At 45.3% G+C, this 20,796-nt stretch overlaps 1 protein-coding gene across 1 annotated transcript in view; it reads left to right on the top strand.

Annotated features, from left to right (window-relative positions):
• Positions 1-20,796, top strand: part of PAG1 (phosphoprotein membrane anchor with glycosphingolipid microdomains 1) — a 518,307-nt gene that overhangs the window by 182,738 nt on the left and 314,773 nt on the right. Inside the window, exon 3 of the mRNA XM_078687109.1 lies at positions 16,880-16,942. The gene's annotated coding sequence lies outside the window, so the exon portion shown is untranslated. The remainder of the gene's footprint in view (positions 1-16,879; positions 16,943-20,796) is intronic.

A 20,796-nucleotide genomic window follows, 5' to 3' on the forward strand; every position in this document is an offset into this window, starting at 1 on the left:
CCCGGGTTTTGGCTTTAACATTCTGGTCACCCTACCAATAAGCACGTGTCGCGTTGCTATGTCCACGTTTGAAGTGGGGGCTCTAACTTTTGCAATGCCGAGACCGTTGCATTGTAAATGCTTGTTCTTATGTGCTATTGAACGCAGCATAAGCCCTTTAAAGCCAGCAGGAGCAGACAGAGCGAGATAGATGTAAAGTAGTACCTAATGTACTTCAATGCAAGCATTTGAGTGGAGGCAGAAGGACACGCCCAAACAGCCACCAGTACGGGTGAGAAATGAATACTCTACTAGGCTGAAACAATTTTCATAGTCTCAAGGCAGTGGCAGTTTGAAGAAAGCTAATGGTTGAAAGGGGCTTTGGGCAGTAGGTTTTTTAAACAGCTGCACTGTCAAAATTCAAACCTAAAAATGCTCTTGTGCTGTGAGCAAAGGGCAGAAAACATCACTTTGAATAAGGAAGTCAACATCTGCATTGAACTCGCCTTAGCATCTCAAGAATAAAAAGCAACAATGTTGACAACACTCTGCTAAAGCAGTTGGATACTTATCAACTCCTTTCTGATAAAAAGCGTAACATATAATAAAACCAATAGGTGTAAAAATACAAATTTAAAACCTCTTCGAAGCTCTTTATCAATTGGCTTTTCATTAGTCAAAAAGCACACGCCCAGTTAGAGTTCATACAAACCATAGACAACACATTTAATAAGATAAGTAAAACTACAAGCAAGTCCCATAATTCAAAGTGCTGTTGGCTCAAGGGTCCAAAGCTGCCTTAAGATATCCCTTATGCAGCTTGTCGGTTAGCAGCTATGCAGCACGGTACCTGACTGTATACAGCACATAAGCATGCACCATGGCACATTGCCATGTGCAATGAAACACAGTTTAGGGGAGGGGGGATCCTAGGGAATTTAGAGACCAGCGATGATTGAATCCCTATATATTATCAATTAAACACATGAAATCCTCGGATCTAAAAACACATATATGCCTGAAAAAGAGACAGCAAAGATGATCTCATCGTGCTACTAAGGGAATCTCATAACGCCTTAACCGCGGCGTTTTTTCCGTCGTGGTGCGGGCGTTCTATTGAGTCGGCAGGGCTCCGTCACGGCAGCACCCGCGAGGTAGGCCGACGGGAGCATGGAACGGGTTAATTAGGACGTAATCCCATCACCCACCAAGGTGGCATGCTTCATCATCTGGGATTCTCCTCTTGACAGGGAAACCTAGCCCCGCCAGGGGCTACTACCCCCTCGCTGTGTCACTCTTTTTCAGGCATATATGCGTGTTTTTAGACCCGAGGATTTCATGTGTTTAATTAAATACATTGTCATGTTCACCACACCTACCACAGGTCACTGCCACCTCCTGGGGCATTGACTGATGGGAAGGTTGTTTGCTTTGTACTCAGAGGATGTGCACACATGGATTCTGTTCGCCTTGCGGCTGGGTGTCTGCTTGGCCGGCAGACAAAGAGTAATGTTTACTTGGCACAACACCAGACCCCTTTCTCTCGGCACTTTAAGGTGCCCTATTTTTAGAAAATGGACAGCAATTCCTGATGGCTAATAAAGTATGAACTAAACGGGCTGCATGGTTTCTTAATGAAGGCTGATACTTAAGTGATAGTGGATTTCGGCCATTATTGTAATTAATAAGCCATCCATACTGGAATGTGACACCGACTACAGATTTCTTCTTGCGGAGTGCATACATAAGCCAGGGTGGGCGAAATTCCGCTTAAAACGCATCTTCATATTCACATTTTGACCTACTTATCTGAAATACATCCCCAAGGTGATATGCAACAGCCACTGTTGGCCCAGGACAGGGCAGAGGGTATTTGTGTTCGTGCAATAATAAAAAAAACGTTTTATACAAAAGTTTGAACGCCTTTCATCTATTAGTTTCGACAAAAGAGTCAATAAAGATAACCTTTTAAGAAAGCCAGTTGTAAACAGGGGAAGCCAGTCCATTAAAGCGCCACAGCAAATTCCTGTGGAAAACTCAAGCTGTTTCATAGGTCGTTCAGGTAAAATAACAGATAAAAAAAAATTGGGAAGAAAATACGCTTGTTAAAGGTAATGATTACCGTTTTACAAGGTTTACTTACAGGATTATATCTCCAGAGCGGCCGGAATGGAATGCTCAACTTTCTCTTTGTATTGTATTGCAGCATTTATATAGCGCTTATTACCCCCATATGGGGCACTGAAGCACTTGCCTACATTTTCTGCACGCTGAGCCATATAGGGTGTGTGGTTGTAAAGGTGTTTAGTTTGTTATTGTTTTTATGTGGGAAGTGTCACCATGTCGTGCCTCGTGACCGCCTAGGTGCGGTTATCGTGTTATGAGACACAGTGCACAGCGGTGTGGTGGATGACGAGGTGTGAGAGATAGGTGCACAGTTTGCGGTTTTCAATAGGGTAGCAACTCAAAGCTGCTCCACAAGTCCTTTTATAGTAGTTTTTATGGTCATAGACTACTTCTCTTGTAACTGTACTGGGTTGTCCACCTGATAATTGTTTAAAGGTTTTGATCCTGAGCAAGCACAGTTGGAGAGGGGAATTGTGGGGAGATCTGCTTGGATGGGCTTTGATTGCTGCTGACAGCGGTGAAGCAGGGGTGCCCAGGACCTTAAGGGAAGCGAGGAAAATGGGCCTCCTTGTCCCCAGTTGAATTATCAGCAGTAGTTTGGATGCAGTGAGCACACATTCATGGGTTTGGGTACCATTGCACCTGCTACCTCAAAGATAACTGTGGCCCTAGCTGCAGGCCTTACTTTTAATTGCTTCAATGTGGTCAGCTGCACATTCAGTTGAGCATGGGGGGAGGGGTGTTATTACAGTTCAAGGAATCCTGGTACTATGCGCGTATGAGTCACTTCATCAGCTTTATACTCTCAAGTGTTTTAAAAGACATAAGAATGTATTTCTTGCATGTAACTGGCATATTTACAGGCACCATTCCAAAAATAGGAATGGCTGCCATTTTGTGTGTGGCCTGAAACAACTGCATCCATTTTAAATGTGTGAGGCAAAGGTAGATGCAGAATAACCTTTCATGCATAGCAATACCTTGACACCCTTGTATGCCTTACCTCACTGTTTTACGTTTTGAACCAATTTGAGGAGCAATACTAGAGGAAGTAGCTGAACAGATGCTTCAGACAGAGGCAAGGATTATAGAAACATTGCAATTTCTGGCAAATAACTGCTTCTTCCTCTTTCAGTTCTCTATCTCAATTTCTTTCTGTCCTTTAGTGCGGAAACTGGTAAACATTTAAAAAAAAGTGAATGTATTTTTTTATTTGCATAATATATTAAAAATGATAGAACATCGTAATATTTAGGTGCTGTCCCATTGAAACTAGGCAAGGAATTCAACGTCTGTCTAGAAAGGTGAATATCTAGGCAAAAAGGGAGCGTTTCAGGCCTTCCTACAAACAGCTGGTAGCAGAGGTCCTGAACATGCTGACCTAGGAATGATTTTGCTGTCACAAAGCGTGTGATTTTCAAACTAAGACTTTCCCACCTCAAATTGATGGCTTTCACTGTCCTAAAGGTAAAAGGCACGTTGCCACCGATAAAGTGTTTCCTGACTCGCAGTGTGCTTTTGTAACGCATTCCGAATTTCAGAAAGGAGACTGTGAAAGAAGTTAATTTATTTATTTAAAGAGTTTTATATAGCGCCATCTAGACCCGTAGGTATCAGAGCGCTTTACATAAGGTCAGCAAAGTTACAACAATAATAACAATTTTACGTTACATCAAAATATGAGACACTCTAGTCTGCAATTGGGAAAATCTAACTGTGAGGCTAGAATTGCTGTCGCAAACCGACGACAGATATTGTTGTCCCAAATGAGACTCTGACACCTGAGTTGGAATGATATCCGATTTGCAAAGTGGGATTTGTTCCGGCTTGAATTCTATCTTCCACTTTGTGAATGGTGGCGAATGGTGTTAAGGGGGGACAGTGGTCCAGCGAACTTCTGCATATGCCCCTTGATGGCATTTACAGTATTTTTCTGTGATGGTTGAGGCTGTAGAATTCAGTGGCACTGACAAGGGGAACTGTGGGTATATCAATCTATCTGGCAGGTTACTACCCCAACAGGTGCATGGTTTTGTAGCGGAGGAAGTGAAGTGTGTGACTGTCGGCCCCAATGTCCGATTTGAGTATTTGGAGTCCAGCACAGGGATATCTTCAATCTTGTGCAACCCACACACATACATTCCAATAAACTAGTGAACTCCACCTATTCTGGCGCACATGTGCAGTTATACAGGGCAATAACCAAGACTAAGAATCACATGGCCGCCACGGTCACTACAAATGCAGCTTGAGTAGAGCGAATAGTAGTCACTCTCACAAAGAGGGGTGCATTTTGGGTGTCCCTTCAACACGAGAGAACAGTTATGATGACTTTAAGTAGAGAAAAATGGACAATTCTCAGTGAACTCACAAGACTGTTGAGCTGAAGGGAGGAAAACACATACAACCAATGCACAAGGGTGGCACAACTTTACAAAGCCATGCAGGGGAATTTTATGCCACTAGAAGGTAACATTGTGCAGTCTTAAGCTGGTACTCCTCACACTATCTTTAAAAAATATAAAGTTATTTGTCTGTTGGTTTTTGTAGAGCGTGAACCTAGTTTAAGAGCAAAGGAACAATAAGCGAGGTACATAGCTCTCCAAAGATGCACTAAGTGGGGTAACATCAGAGGTAGGCTGCCGGGTCAGGGGGAGTGGTCCTTGAAGAGGTGTGTCTTCAGCTTTTTCTGAATTGTAGGTGAGTTTGTGCTGACCTGATGACAATAAGGATGCTGCTCCAAACCCTGGAAGCATGAACAGACATGGCTTGCTTTTTGTTTTTTTTGTTTGTTCTTGCATTGCTTTGTCTCCCGTCAGGCAATTTCCATGCTCCTTATCTGATGTTTTCCCCTACACAGCACTAGCTTGATTGACAGAGTGCTGGGCTTTGTTGTTAGTGTCTTAGTAAGTGATGTAGCTGGTATTGAAGATGATCCTTTCAGGGGTGCTAGGGTAGTATAGGGGAGACCACTGAGCAGGGTGTTGCTCCCATCCAGATGGAAGAGTACTAAGGCCTGTATGGTTGTTCTGAAGACGTCTTCACTTTCTACAAGAGTGAGAGCTGGAAGCCAACCAGCCTTCTTCTCCCTGATGGTGTGTTCCTTAAATGAGAGGTGAGGGTAAACCCCAAATATCTTGCAAGGTCTGTCTTCTGGAGTGGGGGGTAGGGAGGGACGCGAGCGTGATAGGTTTAACTTTGAGAACCAAGCTTCAATATTTTGTTTTTGGTGCTCTTGACAAATGGGATGTTTTCCGTCTGTGGGGTTTACCTTTAGGAATTTAGTTGCCATCCTGAACTGCACGAGTTTGAGGGAGGATTTGGGTCTATGTATGTCATTTGGGTGAGAGTGTTTTTAGGTAGAGTTGTGTATCATCTTTGTATTATTGGACGTTGATGCATTCTGCAAAAATAGATCCTAAGGGTTTCTTGTAGAGGTTAAAGGCAATGGGAGAGAGGTTTGAGCCTTGCAGTTATCTGCAGGAGATGGAAGTGTCTGTGATCCTGTGGTATATATTTGCACAAGCAGCTGGTGTCTTAAACTCTCATGCATGTTTTTAGGATGTTTAATAGAGCTGGATGGTCAACAGTGTTGAAGGCTGCAGACAGGCTAAACACAACCAGGAGGGAAGGCTTTTTAATTTTGTTGAGGAGAAGGATGTCATCAACTATTTGAATTTAGCTGTCTCAGTGTTCCAGCATGGTCTGAAGCATGATTGGCAGTTTTGTAGAAGATCTTTTTTGCTGATGTGGTCTCTAGCTGGATGGAATGCTTTCTCAGTGATTTTCCCTATGTATGTACGTTGGCTAATAAAGCGGAAGTTCGGGAAGTTGGCCGAATCCATTGATGTTTTTTTTTTTTTAACAGCAGAAGGTGATGACCTGTCTTAAGGACATCTGAGAATTCTGTTTGAAAAAGTGTGGGAGGGCTTTTCCTTAGAGCGACTTGATGATGGAAGAAGAAAGGATGCCTTCTCCATAGGAGGCACGAGTGAGACCACCAAAGTATTTGATGTGCTGATGAATACCTCATTTGCAAAGCAGCTATACACGGTTTGGTCCTCCTCGTCAATGAGAAGCCGTCCCACCTAGAGGCAGTCACACCGCTGACCCAAAATAACGGATAAATCACAATGCATTTTTTTTTTACAATGTTTCATTAAAAAATTGCAGAAACTGGCTGGCCATTCAGAGATTCACACAGAAAACACGTTGATACTTTCTTGTACAGTGTAAACAAAGAGCAGGCAGTAGGAAGGATCTAGTTCCTATTACAAAGAAATAGTGTCTGTCCTTGCTTCCCTCCTCAGAGCTGGTATCAGATTACTTCAAATAAAGTTCAGCTAAAGCTATGGACTCCTGCTCACAGTAACTCTTCTTGTATGAAGCACTTTCCAAAAGAAACACACAAAGGTTACTTAAAGGCCACCTCCATGGTTTCTTATGCAGGGCACCTTGGCACAGAGCCCGACGTGTCAATGTTTCAATAAATATTTATAGAATCCCTGTCACCGCAGAGAGAATGAGAGGAAGTCTTCGAGGCGGGGCGCGGGCATTAATAGCTCGACTATAAAAAGATGCATCGATATCAAAGGCTTCCCGCCCGCAGCAGCAACTAAACATGACAACTGAATAAACATCTCCACGCGGCGAGGCATGTACACCCGTGTTTGTGTAGCACGGCCTGTCTCGGCGGTTCCTGAGCACCAGCCCTGGAGCTGGGAGAGCCGCCTGTGCCCTGCTTGGATAGATTAGGAACCTGGGATAACTCTCCAGACAGAACCATGATGGAAAACAATTGCCTTTTTAGGTCTGGCCGAGGCTGTTCTGCCAGCAAGATGAAAGTATAGTGAGAAAGAATGAGCAATTACACATGCAGACTGCAAGATGTCCAATAGTGTTCTAAATGCAGGTCAGTCGCACTGTTCAATGGGTGAGACCCTCTTCCCGCTCTACCAGCGTTTGGACTGAATACTGCTGCTGGAACCCGCAGGGGCCTCGTGCTGCCCCCTGAATGCTTCAGGAAAGAATTCAATAGTGCGAGATGTCCACGAACAGCAACAGTTGCCAGGTAAAATGAATCAAACAAACATTGACAACGCTAATAGGTCTCACTTGCATGTTCAGTTATGTCAGACCAAATTCCTTTGCTACTGCTTGTTGTTGAGTGTATGTGTCTGCTTTCGATGTACAAGTATGTGCACTCCTTATTGCCTGGTGAAACTTTCAGTATATGTGTGTGTATAGAAATATTTGTATAAGTATGTATATATATATATATGTGTGTGTGTGTGTGTATGTATGTGTGTGTGTGTCACATATATATATATATATATATATATATATATATATATACACACATATATACACATTTCAAGTCCCCAGGATCAAATGAGCATGTATGGGCGGAAAGTCTTTTGCCTATTTATCTCCTTCTTTATGGAACTCACTTCCATTTCAACTACGTCATGAAACTACCTACTGTAAATTTCGTAAAGACTTAAAAATTTGGCTATTTAACCACTAGAGCTTGCTCTCTTCTTTCTAGTGCGCGTCCGAAGGCGCCGGGAAACCTCCGGGTAGCTGTGCACCATACACATTTAAAAATAATAATAATAATATATACACCCACATCCAGTGTTGTGTGGAAGTTCCCAGTGTTTATGATGGGACCCACTGCTGGTAGTAGAAGGGCACCAGCAGGCACTGCTGTAATAGCAGTCCAAGGTCCCACATCTAATGATCACAGGCACTGAGCAGCTCCCAGTAGGTAAGGGCTGATCGGGTGTCAGACCGGTAGGACAGTATGAGGGAGCACACTCGCATAATGAATGAGTGCTGGCAGGTATGCAGACCAGCAGATTCCCAAGTGCTGGGCTACATGTACCACTTCACCCCATAAAATTGCTCGCCCAGAAAGCGAGGTCAGCGGATGATGCCCTTAAAGGTAGAGTGCAAAACTATATAGGGTTGGACCCTTAATCAGTAAGCCTAGTCCCTTTGAAACATCTTACAACACCTCAAATACCAGTACTGATAACAGTTCATAAGTTCATTCATACATCATCATGATCACACACCTCAATTGCCATGATCATATCGAGATTTTTTCATAGTAGCTTTTTTTTAATGTGTTCATCAATTTAGAACAGATATTTTATCAACATTTACTTACAAATGTTTCAATACACAGGGACAACAGGATATTTACAATATTGGACGAATCATATTTCAAACCCATTTTTAAGCTCAGGTTCTGTTATACTATAACCTTATTTAGACACACAACACTACCCTTGTGACTAACATTGTAGTGCAATAATTCAAACTTGTTCGACAAGGGCACAACCAAACAGTGGCCCTACTGAACTCATAGAAGACAGTTACAAATCAAAGTGATTAATAATGAGCACAGTGGTGTTGCATATATACAACACTTGTCTGGTGATTGAAAAAAACAGTTGACGTGTTTTGAAACCATCTATGTCTCTTTTCTGATTCTCCACAGGACTCGGAGCACAAATGAGCTCAAATATTCAAAAATGTTGTTTTGATCTGAATTAAATGTTTTGATCCAAACTCAGTTGTTTCTCCACCACCATACCTGCAAGACACATTGTTCCCAGGAAATCAATCGTTGGGGGTCCTTAATATTCTGTCATTTCATTGCAACACCCCTCGTCCGGTAAACGTTATTTTATCCAGGAAAAGATCTTTTCCGGCCCTGCTGCTGCCAGGCAATGTCTATAACGGGAAGGCTTCGGGCATTTTTGTCACCTGGGGTGATATGGAGGTGGAGTAAAAATTGAGTTTGGATCAAAAAATGTAATTCGGATCAAAACTTTGTTTTTGAAGAATTTACCTCATTTGTGTTCTGAGTCCTGAAGAGAACCCGAAAAGAGACATGGATTGGTTCAAAAAGCGTCAACTGTTTATTTCATACCCAAACAAGTGTTGTACATATGCAGCACCACTGTGCTCATTATTAATCACTTTAATTTGTAACTGTCTTCTATGAGCCTAGTAGGGCCACTGTTTTGTTGCGCCCTTGTAGAACAAGTTTGAATTATTGCACTACAATGTTAGTCACAAGGGTAGTTTTTTGTGTCTAAATAAGCTTATGGTATAGCAGAACCTGAGCTTAAAAATTGCTTTGGAATATTTATTTGTAATGTGTTCTTTTTTCTTTGTATTGTCTATGTGATTCGTCCATTTTTTCAAATATCTTGTTGTCCCTGTGTATTCAAAAAATTGTATGTAAAATTTGATAAAATATCTGTTCTAAATTGATGAACACCACAATAAACAAAAAGCTACTATGAATAAATATTGATATGATCATGATATTTGAGGTGTGTGATCATGGGGTAAGAATGAACTTATGAACTGATATCAGTACTGGCATTTGGGGTGTTGTTAGATCTTAAAGGTAGAGTGGCAGACAGCAGCTTAAAGCACCTGAGACGCTGCTCCTCATTATCTCCTTGTGTGGTGGAGCAAGACGCTGCTTCTCATTAGCTCCTTATGTCGGGGAGTGCTGAAACTCTGGGTCCATGAGCCGTGGAGTCTCCGGCTTTACAGCACTCTCCACACTCATTGCTCCCTATCAATCCTCACAGCTCAGTGAAAACTCCTTCGAAGGCTTTAAGCAGTAACACAGGTGCAACAGAGGTTTACCAAAACATGTAAACATCCTCAAAGTGCTATGGACTGATGCAAAATATGAGCCAAGCTATCAAGTCAATGGCTTGAGGAGGTGTCCCCAAACAAGTGAGCTAGCAGCGCCTAAAGGTATTCTTCTAAAGTGTTAACAAGCAAATACAAGCATGTCCAAGTACTAATTTGTACACCTTTGTGTTTGCATTCTGGGCACATATTCAACTGCTGGTAACTAAGGCTAGGAAGGAGGAGTGGGGTGAGCAGGTCATCAGAAGCAGTGGTGGGAGGTTGGCCTGGAGATCAGTTGTCCTTAGGGTACTAGCAAGCAGGTGGTAGGAGAGTAGAGGTACACTGAACAAGTGATGTGAGGCCTGTGGTGAGCAGATGGTTGGAGAGTAGGGGTAAACAAAAAATAGAGTGGTATGAGCGGTGAGAAGGTGGTGGGAGGATGGCAGCAGTGACTGGCTGGCAGAAGATTAGCAGTGGTGAGCAAGTGTCTAGATAGTACTAGTAAGTGGTCGGTGGGAAGTTACTAATTAGCGGAGCTGGTAGGAGAGTACAATGATGAGCAACTCGTAGTACAGTAGAGGTGAGCAAGTGTTAGGCCGCAGAGGTAAGCATAATGGTAGGTGCTTTTATGTGAGCATGAGGGAGAATAGGGCTGAACAGGTGGTAGAAGGGTAGAGATAATTAAGTGATAGGAGTGTAGGAAGTAGTCTGAGGACAACAGTAGAGACCGGATGATAAGAGGATAACTGTTTGGGAGGAAAAGGTGGTAAGCGGATGGTATGAGGGGAGCAGATATTAGAAAGGTTAGTAGATAGTGGTGAGCAGGTGGTAGGAAATCAGCATGCATCAGTGAGTAACTGGTAGTTTAGTATTAGCAGTGAGCCGTTTGTAGGTCAATAGTAAACTGTGAGGGTAGAGATATCAGGTGATGTGTTGGAAAGTATTAGTGGTTTGAAGTATTGGGAAAGTATTCGTGATTTGAAGGCGGTATGAAAATGACAGTGGTGAACGGATGTTTGATGGGTAGATGTGAGAGGCTGGCATCGCTTGAGATGTACAAATGACCATAAAGCAGTAAGCAGATAGTGTATAGTGTGTAGTGTGGTAGTGTAAATTTAGCGGTGGGCAGTTTGCAGCAGATACCATTGAGTGGGTGGGTGGCTAGAATGCAGCAGTCTGTGGCTTATGCATGTGAAAGTAAGACACTAAGGTGAGAGCAGGTACTTTAGTTGTAGTGAACAGAACATATCCTTACCAGCACAGTACTAACTGCTGTTGCATTACACCAGCATAGGTCACACAAGGCCCTCAGCCCTTGCTTCTTCTGAAACAGTGGCCATTTCTGCATCATGCAGGGTCTTGACTGCCGCCTGCCACTGACATTACATTGTTGTTGCCTGTGACTCACATTGCTGTAGTGTTTTTGAGGTATGCCAAGAAGGATTGGCAAAGGAAGTGCAGGCTTGCTACTCCCTCTGATGGTGGGACCGAGGAGGGTCAATCTACCCCCTGTCAGCGATGTGGGCTCATGCAGATGTGATGCCTAGAAAAAGATGAATGTTACAGGTTACTTGAATAGACTTGAAGCCCGTTACATGGCCTGTGCTGGCACACCCTAGTACCAGGGACAGTGCCTGCAACACTGGCCCGTGTATGGCACAAGTCTGAATCTTTATTTTTCAGGTGGCTAAGTTTCTGGACTGAAAGAGCCATGACCCTTCACACATGCGCACACAGTCCTGCCCACACAGTTAATTCAGGTATGTGACCCCTTTTGTGGTGTTGGATATATTTCTGCATGCGTGACATTAATAAACACAATTGGCCCCTCTTTGATGTGACACCCTCCGTTACAAAAAAACGTGCTATGGCGCTACCAGTGCTGCCACATCACAGCACTTTTTTTATCATCCCATTGCCTAAGTTGTGTGTCCTGCCAATCCTTACTCCTGATGTCTGTGTTGCCCACCCCCACACGACTTATGAAACAATAATTGCTAGAACATGGCCAGCTACTGCTACAACATGGATAAACCAATAGCTCTTGCGTATGCAAGACTTACTGGCTTTGCCAATACTTGTTTTAGAGTTGAGATGGGGATAATGCTGATGTTTTGCGGTAATTTTTCAGGCTGGGGTTATTTTTTCAGGTTATTGTAGTGGGTTGGTAATACGTTTTTTAATGTGGTTTGCTTTGATAGAGTAGATCTGATTATGTCCTGTTATTTCTATGGTTTTTAAAGTTTTGGACTTAGGTGCTGGAAGAACAGTTGCTGTTTATAATGGCAAGAAAACAAATTGTTGTTTATTGTTTATTGTTTATTGGTTTATATAGCGCTGAATCACCCATGAGGGTATCTCGGCGCTTGGACTGAACATTGTAACAGGACCTGAATATGATTAGAAGAGATATGTTTTTAGCATTTTTCTAAAATGGGTCAGATTTGGGCAGGCTCTTAAATGTATCGGCGGGGTATTCCAAAACATCGGGCCTGGAAAGAAAAAGCCTTAGCTCCACTGGGCGCTTTTTTGATCCTAGGAGTTGTGATCAACAGATCAGAACTAGATCTGAGTAAGCGTGTGGGACAATAGGGGGTCCATTTACGGGTCAGGTGCATAGGCCCTTGCCCTCTAAGAGCTTTGTGAATAATGCACCCTATTTTAAACGTAATTCTTTTAGTAATAGGGAGCCAATGTAGTTGATTTAAAATAGGAGCAGAGGGTGTTCTAGCCGGAGCGTCGACCGTGAGACGGGCGTCGGTATTCTGGACAACCTGTAATTTTTTATGGCTGCCGTATTGGCCGAGAACAAAAGGGCATTACCATAGTCTATCCTGCGAAGAACTAAGGCCTGCATCAGTGTTTTCTTAGTAGAAGTGGGCAGGAGGGGAAATATCCTGCGCAGGAGGCCTAAAATGTAATAGCAGGACCCTGCCGTGGTGTTGGCGTGTGTCTCCAAAGTCAGTTTTACGATCTATTCTGACTCCCAGATTTTTGACCGCCTCCTTAGGAGTGGGAACAGTGCCCAATTCCTCTGGCCACCAGGAAGGAGTCCAGCAGATGTCAGCTCCTCCGAACAACATTATCTCTGACTTACCTGCGTTAAGTTGCAGGAAGTTGGACTGTATCCAAGCGGCAATCGCTTTCATGCCTTCCGAGAATGTCTGTTGGATATGCGAATTGTTTTTGTCAAAGGTCAGGAGGAGCTGAGTATCGTCTGCATACGAGATCGGGATAAAACCGAGTTCTCTCATCAGTCTGGCTAGGGGGGAAACATAAATATTAAAAAGGGTTGGACTGAGGCAGGAGCCCTGGGGGACCCCCTTGCTAACCTTAGTCGTGGTTGACTTATATGTACCCAAAGTAACAGTCTGTGTCCTGTCTGTCAAGAAGCTAGTGAGCCATTGTAAGGCCAGACCTCTGACACCTATACCGTCCAGTCTCTCCTATAAGATCTGATGGGAGATCGTATCGAACGCCGCGGAGAGATCAAGCAGCACCAACAGTGCCGCTTGATCGCTGTCAGGGCCATCCAAATGTTATCTGTGACTTCAATGAGGGCGGATTCGGTACTATGTTTAACTCTGAATCCTGATTGGGAGACATCTAACTGTTGTGAGTTTTCCAGATATTCTGAGAGATGTCTATTTATATGTTTTTCGATTAATTTGGTCTGTAAGGGGAGCAGAGATCTGGGACGGTAATTGCTAATGAATCTTCTGGCTCCCTCACCCCACCCATTCCGCCACCATCAGCCAAATGTCAATGTTCAGGACGGACTAACCAGCAATCCCCTGCTGAAAATGTGATCATAGAATTTCTAAAGTCAGCTCTGTCATCATCTCTCCATACTTTGGTTTCTTGAGCTAAACACTCCAGAGTGTAACTCAACATGCTGCTCTACACTGATCCTCCCTTGAGCTTCCTGAAGACCACACTACACCTTTAGGGCCACTAATCCACCACAATGTACTGTTTCCCACGAATGCCAAGCCACCACATTGCCCTACATGCTGCGGACAGTAAATGATCAACCTACAGCAATAATCAATCTACAGCATCATAGGGCACTATCCTACCACACTGTGTTAAGTCGATGAGATATTATACCACCACACTACATTATATCCTTGAGGCACCTTAATGGTGCGAAGCTACTGCATGCTTCTTAAGGATTAGGAACACATCACACTGCATTTTAGGGACACTAACCTACCAAATAGCATCCGATGTATGATAATTCACCACTGTGCACCAGGTGCATCACAGTAATACCAGGGGCGTAACACAGGCCCCCGCAGCCCACGCGGTGCGGGGGGGGGCCGAAGCTCCAGGGGGCCCCCTCGGCACTGCATTCTGTCCGGAGAGCTCCTAATTGAGCCCGGAGGGGGCCCCTCTACATACCTTGCAGGGAGGCCCCCTCAATTTTCGGTACGCCAGTGAGTAATACTAAACCACTGCATGGAATCCTAGACATACCCATCACCACACTGCATTGTATCCTATTTATTTAGACCCACCACACTAACCTGCCAGCCTACACTGCACCCAAAGGGCACTGAACCAACACATTGCCCTACATCCTAAGAGCTTTAACCCACAACATTGCACTGTACATTAGTGCACACTAGCTTGCTACACTCAGCTCCATACTAAAGACACCATCCAATCACACAGCATTGCCTCATAGAGATATTGGCTCTCTACACTATACTGTACGGCATCCTGGAGACAATACTCTACACCAATGCAGCACAACTAACCAACACCCTGACCTGCTTGCTGTGAACGTTGACCTATTGAGGTCTTGACATGTCTGTGGCTTCATCCATAAGCCACTGAAAGAAATGTTCATGAAGTCTGCAGTGCAGCCCCACACTATTTCACGGAAGCAGTTTGAGTATGTAGTGCTGTGCAATGCATGCATATTAAATGGATGTGGTGGATATATATGTGCCTATGAGTGGTACAGGTCAGGATTGATTCAGTGCTTTGTAGCGTGTATCCTTGATTCATGCACTGGGTGTATATGTTCCTGTGAGTGGTAAAATACATGGAAGGCCCTGTGTTCCATTTTGAGAGACCCAGGCCTGCATGGTGAAACATGAAGAGGTAGAGAACCCCCAGACATCTCCCCCAGATATCCAGGTATGAACTCTGATCAGTCACTCCAGGGACTGTGTGGCCGGACTTGCAGCTTTGGAGTCACTCCAGCTGCTAGTGACTGCTTTCAAGATCCAGGTTCCAAATCCCATTTGGTGCCTGGAAATGGATTATAAGAAGTGGAGTTTGAGACCCCAAAACTTGTCATCTGCCAAGCAGCTAGACGAGGTGTGTGGGGAGGGGAAGCTCAGCAAGACTTCTGCATGTGACCAGGACTGGGGTAAAAGACCTGCTAGGCGAGGGGACATTGTTTTACTTTTCATTACATAATGATATATTACATAGCACTAATTTATTTTTTCTGTGTGAAACTTTTCCTGTACGAAATGCTGTCACCCATTAGGTTGGGTCTATTATATATAAAACTGGCAACAAGTATATAAATATAAAGTATTTAATCTGTTCCTGTCTCTCATCTGGCAGATCTTAAGATAACTTGCAAAGAGGCTAAGTTTAACTTCAGGTTCTGTGCGTTCTCACTTGTTAGAGACCTGATAATTATGGCAATGGAGTTTCTCTCTCTTGCTCTCTCTCTCTCCCTCTCTCTTTCTTTCTCTTGATCTCTTTCTCTCTGTCTCTTTCCCTCTCGCTCTCTTTCTCTCTCCTTGACTCCTACTAATAGGTTTTTTATTCTATCTGCCCTCTCTCCCCCTCACAGAAATTGCCACCTAAACCCTCTCACTTCTATTTCATGACATCTGCCACTCCCTGCTTCTTTGCTGCCTGGAAGCTTCGTTGCCTGTCCAGCCTCTTCAGTTCTTACCTTCTTGTCTAGCCTCAGATCCCTAAAGCTGGCTACCAATAATGCACTTCCATTCTGACAGTCAGTTTGTAGAGGAGCGTTTGTTTCACAAAGCTCCTCCCTCATTCCATTTCTTCCTGGTTCCTTCTGCCCTTTTACCTGGCCCTCCCTTTCTGCTCCTTATGCTAACCCAGCACTCCTGGGGTGACCTCAAGGCTGCATTAAGCACTTAATTGTCAAACACCATCATTATTATTTTTTGTTGTTGACTGGTAGAGGTATAATGGTTTATATAGCGCTAAATACCATAGTTTTGCAATTTCTAAGCAATGTAAATAACATGTTTTACTATTGACTAAATTATTGGCACTCAATGTTATGACCCTCTAAAGATAAAAGGCTGAGATGGCCAAAAATACTAATAATTATAGTGTGCTGTATATAGCTTCCAGATACGCTATGATAAACATTTTACCTGCTAGTTATTGTGTAAACCCAGTATCTGGAGCAGTGCCAGACGCTTTTCTGTCCAGATAATTTTACCATCTTTGCTTTTAACTCTAGTTCTGGATGTCCAGTTGATTGAATGTGTGTGCTGGTGAGTGCCCGCTTAAGGCCACTGATGCACAACAGACACACACACATCCATTCAATGGCTCAACCTGCTGGGTGATGGGCTGCTAGTTTTATGCGTCTAGTGCAGCCCTGATCCCTTTCAAATCCCAGAAATGCTCAAGTTCCCTAATTCAATAATAGTTTGTTGTAAGGCGAGGACTTGTCTCTCTATGGATCCTTCACAACTATTCCAAGTCCCTTGGAGGTGGCCATCGTAGGCGCCTTGATGACGGTGCTACTGGCCAACCGGCAGGTCTGGTCCTCTGGCGCTGCCGACAGTGGTCCCGGAGATCCGGGTTATTTGAAACATTGATATATATTTCAAAAATTAGAATAAAATCTGGCAGGAGCAAAGTTCAAAGCCATCCACATTGGCCCCTCTTGATGGTAACGAGAACTGTTCACCCTGCATTGACTTTGGTAGAGTTACTGCATAGGACGTATGCACCGCTCCCACCACATATGGAGCTCCTTTGTGTGTGCAGTGGTCCAGCAATCTAGGATGTAAGGAATGTATAAGCAGTGACGCGGCTGTGTCGGTTCCTATGGAATGAAGGCCCAATGTTGTCTTCTTGTTTCTTACAGAAGATTCTTCGACGAATCCTCACCATCCAACGAGCCAGCTGGACCGCACCGCGTGAGTGGAAGGTAATTATGTGACCTGCGTGTCAAATTTCTATTTTTTTAAAACTTTTTTTGCATATTTGTCTTGTTTGCCTTCTATCTCTAGAGCTCACAATGATGATTATAATGTAGTGACCGCCAGCATTCCAAACATAATAGGATTACCACATGACCCGTTGAATTAATGATTTATTTTATTTAACCTGTGTCTGTCCTAATGCAAGAAGCCAAAAGAGAAAACGTGTTTTCATGGTTTGCCCGCCTAAACTTTCTCAGTGAAATTGCACACATCATCTGAAAGTAGATACCCATGTGTGGACCGTTGCACTCTACAGTATGGTCAGGAGTGAGGTATGTTTACTTAAGGAACAAAAGATGGATGCAGCCTGGAGTAATCCCATAGCTAAGTGTCATTAAATCAACCCATGTGTACGGCTGCACAGTGCACAACATACCACACTACGCTCTAATAGAGACAGCCCTCCAAACTGCATAATGCGTACTCTTCAAAACCATCGGGTGCTGAAGCTTCGTGAAATATATTCTGGTCACTACAGTTGCAATCGTGCAGAAACTTTCATTTACTTCAGCCTACCGGGGCTCCAAAATCAACCTATATTTTTTCAGCCCCAGTGCATGTACTCTCCGACACCTTTTCACAGGAGGATCGAGAGCCAGGGTCGGATTGGTAAGGCGGGCACTTGGGAAATGGCCGAAGGGCTGTTAGCCGAGTTCCAGCTGCGGGCTGCTTTTTTAGACAGCCTGGGGGCTGTCTGAGCTGTTAGGCTGCCACCAGCCCCAGTGGGTGCCTGAGTGGCCTTTCTAGAGGCAAATGGGCGGCGGTATCACTCCCTTTCTCTCGCTGGGCCGGCCCATTAATGCTGATGGGTCAGGGAGATGAGCAGAAGTGGTCTCACTTGCATTCATGTGCGGCTCAGCAGTGTGAACTAATCTGTGCATTTTTTTAATTATCTAAGTGAAGTTAATAAAACATACCCCCCAACCCATTTCTTTTCATAAAACTTGGCTGAAGCAGTGTTTTGCGGAAAGGCAATACGCAAATGTGGGCCACTTTTTTTGGTGTGCCGGGGCCGATTTTTTTATCCTAATCTAACCCTGTCGAGAGCTGCTTTGTATTAGAGGTAAAGGTTATGTTGTTGGTATGTGTACAACATGTGTCATTAGTGGGACATCAAGGTGCTCTGATCATCCTAATCTGTCTAGTTATGTGACTCCGGCAATTAGACAGAATGTTTCTAGCTTTGGTGGGTTCATGCAAACCAGAGGTTTAGAGGGGTCTGGGGTGAGTGAGTGTGCGGTGTTATGGCACATCATATGTGGTGTTGTAGATGTTTATATGAGCTCCAAGTAGTCACTGGTGGTGTGGTTATTTGTAAGGCTTGTCAAATACAGTTGTTTCATCTTGGATGTACTGGATGTCATGATGTTATGGATGGTTGTGAGTTTATGGTGTTTGCTTGTGCCGTGCAATGCTTCTTAAGCACTAGTGTTGAGGGCTGCAGTCGCTGTGTGCAGCGGTGTCCTGAGGGTCATGGCGCATGCACGGACTAGTGTTGAGGTCTGCAGTTGCGGTGTGCAGCGGTGTCATGCATGCAGGGACTAGTATTGAGGTCTGCCGTCGCAGTGTGCAGCGGTGTCATGCAGGTTCTGGTGCATGCAGGGACTAGTATTGAGGACTAGTCGCTGTGTGCAGCGGTATCATGCAGGTCATGGTATATGGGACGACTAGTATTGAGGTCTGCAGTCGCGGTGTGCAGTGGTATCATACAGGTTCTGGTGCGCGCAGGGACTAGTGTTGAGGTCTGCAGTCGCGGTGTGCAGCGGTATCATGCAGGTTATGGTGCACGCAGGGACTAGTGTTGAGGCCTGCAGTCGCGGTGTGCAGCGGTATCATGCAGGTTATGGCGCCTGCAGGAACTAGTATTGAGATCTGCAGTCGCAGTGTGCAGCGGTATCATGCAGGTTATGGCGCACGCAGGGACTAGTGTTGAGGTCTGCCGTCGCGGTGTGCAGTGGTATCATGCAGGTTATGGCGCACACAGGGACTAGTGTTGAGGTCTGCCGGCGCGGTGTGCAGCGGTATCATGCAGGTTATGGCGCACACAGGGACTAGTATTAAGGTCTGCAGTCGCCGTATGCAATGGTATCATGCAGGTTATGGCGCACGCAGGGACTAGTGTTGAGGTCTGCCGTCGCGGTGTGCAGTGGTATCATGCAGGTTATGGCGCATGCAGGGACTAGTGTTGAGGTCTGCCGTCGCGGTGTGCAGCGGTATCATGCAGGTTATGGCGCACACAGGGACTAGTATTAAGGTCTGCAGTCGCCGTGTGCAATGGTATCATGCAGGTTATGGCGCACGCAGGGACTAGTGTTGAGGTCTGCCGTCGCGGTGTGCAGTGGTATCATGCAGGTTATGGCGCATGCAGGGACTAGTGTTGAGGTCTGCCGTCGCGTTGTGCAGTGGTATCATGCAGGTTATGGCGCACACAGGGACTAGTGTTGAGGTCTGCCGTCGCGGTGTGCAGCGGTATCATGCAGGTTATGGCGCACACAGGGACTAGTATTAAGGTCTGCAGTCGCCGTGTGCAATGGTATCATGCAGGTTATGGCGCACGCAGGGACTAGTGTTGAGGTCTGCCGTCGCGGTGTGCAGTGGTATCATGCAGGTTATGGCGCATGCAGGGACTAGTGTTGAGGTCTGCAGTCGCCGTGTGCAACGGTATCATGCAGGTTATGGCGCACACAGGGACTAGTATTGAGGTCTGCAGTCGCTGTGTGCAGTGGTATCATGCAGATTATGGTGCACGCAGGGACTAGTGTTGAGGTCTGCCGTCGCGGTGTGCAGTGGTATCATGCAGGTTATGGCGCACGCAGGGACTAGTGTTGAGGTCTGCAGTCGCCGTGTGCAACGGTATCCTGCAGGTTATGGTGCACGCAGGGACTAGTATTGAGGCCTGCAGTTGCGGTGTGCAACGGTATCATGCAGGTTATGGTGCACGCAGGGACTAGTGTTGAGGTCTGCAGTTGCTGTGTTTAGTGGTATCATGCAGGTTATGGTGCACGCAGGGACTAGTGTTGAGGTCTGCAGTTGCTGTGTTTAGTGGTATCATGCAGGTTATGGCGCACGCAGGTACTAGTGTTGAGGTCTGCAGTCGCCGTGTGCAACGGTATCTTGCAGGTTATGGTGCACGCAGGGACTAGTATTGAGGCCTGCAGTTGCGGTGTGCAGCGGTATAATGCAGGTTATGGCGCACGCAGGGACTAGTGTTGAGGTCTGCCGTCGCGGTGTGCAGTGGTATCATGCAGGTTATGGCGCACGCAGGGACTAGTGTCGAGGTCTGCAGTCGCCGTGTGCAACGGTATCCTGCAGGTTATGGTGCACGCAGGGACTAGTATTGAGGCCTGCAGTTGCGGTGTGCAACGGTATCATGCAGGTTATGGTGCACGCAGGGACTAGTGTTGAGGTCTGCAGTTGCTGTGTTTAGTGGTATCATGCAGGTTATGGTGCACGCAGGGACTAGTGTTGAGGTCTGCAGTTGCTGTGTTTAGTGGTATCATGCAGGTTATGGCGCACGCAGGGACTAGTGTTGAGGTCTGCCGTCGCGGTGTGCAGTGGTATCATGCAGGTTATGGCGCACGCAGGGACTAGTGTTGAGGTCTGCAGTCGCCGTGTGCAACGGTATCTTGCAGGTTATGGTGCACGCAGGGCTAGTATTGAGGCCTGCAGTTGCGGTGTGCAGTGGTATAATGCAGGTTATGGCGCACGCAGGGACTAGTGTTGAGGTCTGCCGTCGCGGTGTGCAGTGGTATCATGCAGGTTATGGCGCACGCAGGGACTAGTGTTGAGGTCTGCAGTC

Source organism: Lissotriton helveticus, chromosome 4_1 (assembly GCF_964261635.1).
Source record: "Lissotriton helveticus chromosome 4_1, aLisHel1.1, whole genome shotgun sequence".
Lineage (NCBI taxonomy): Eukaryota > Metazoa > Chordata > Amphibia > Caudata > Salamandridae > Lissotriton > Lissotriton helveticus.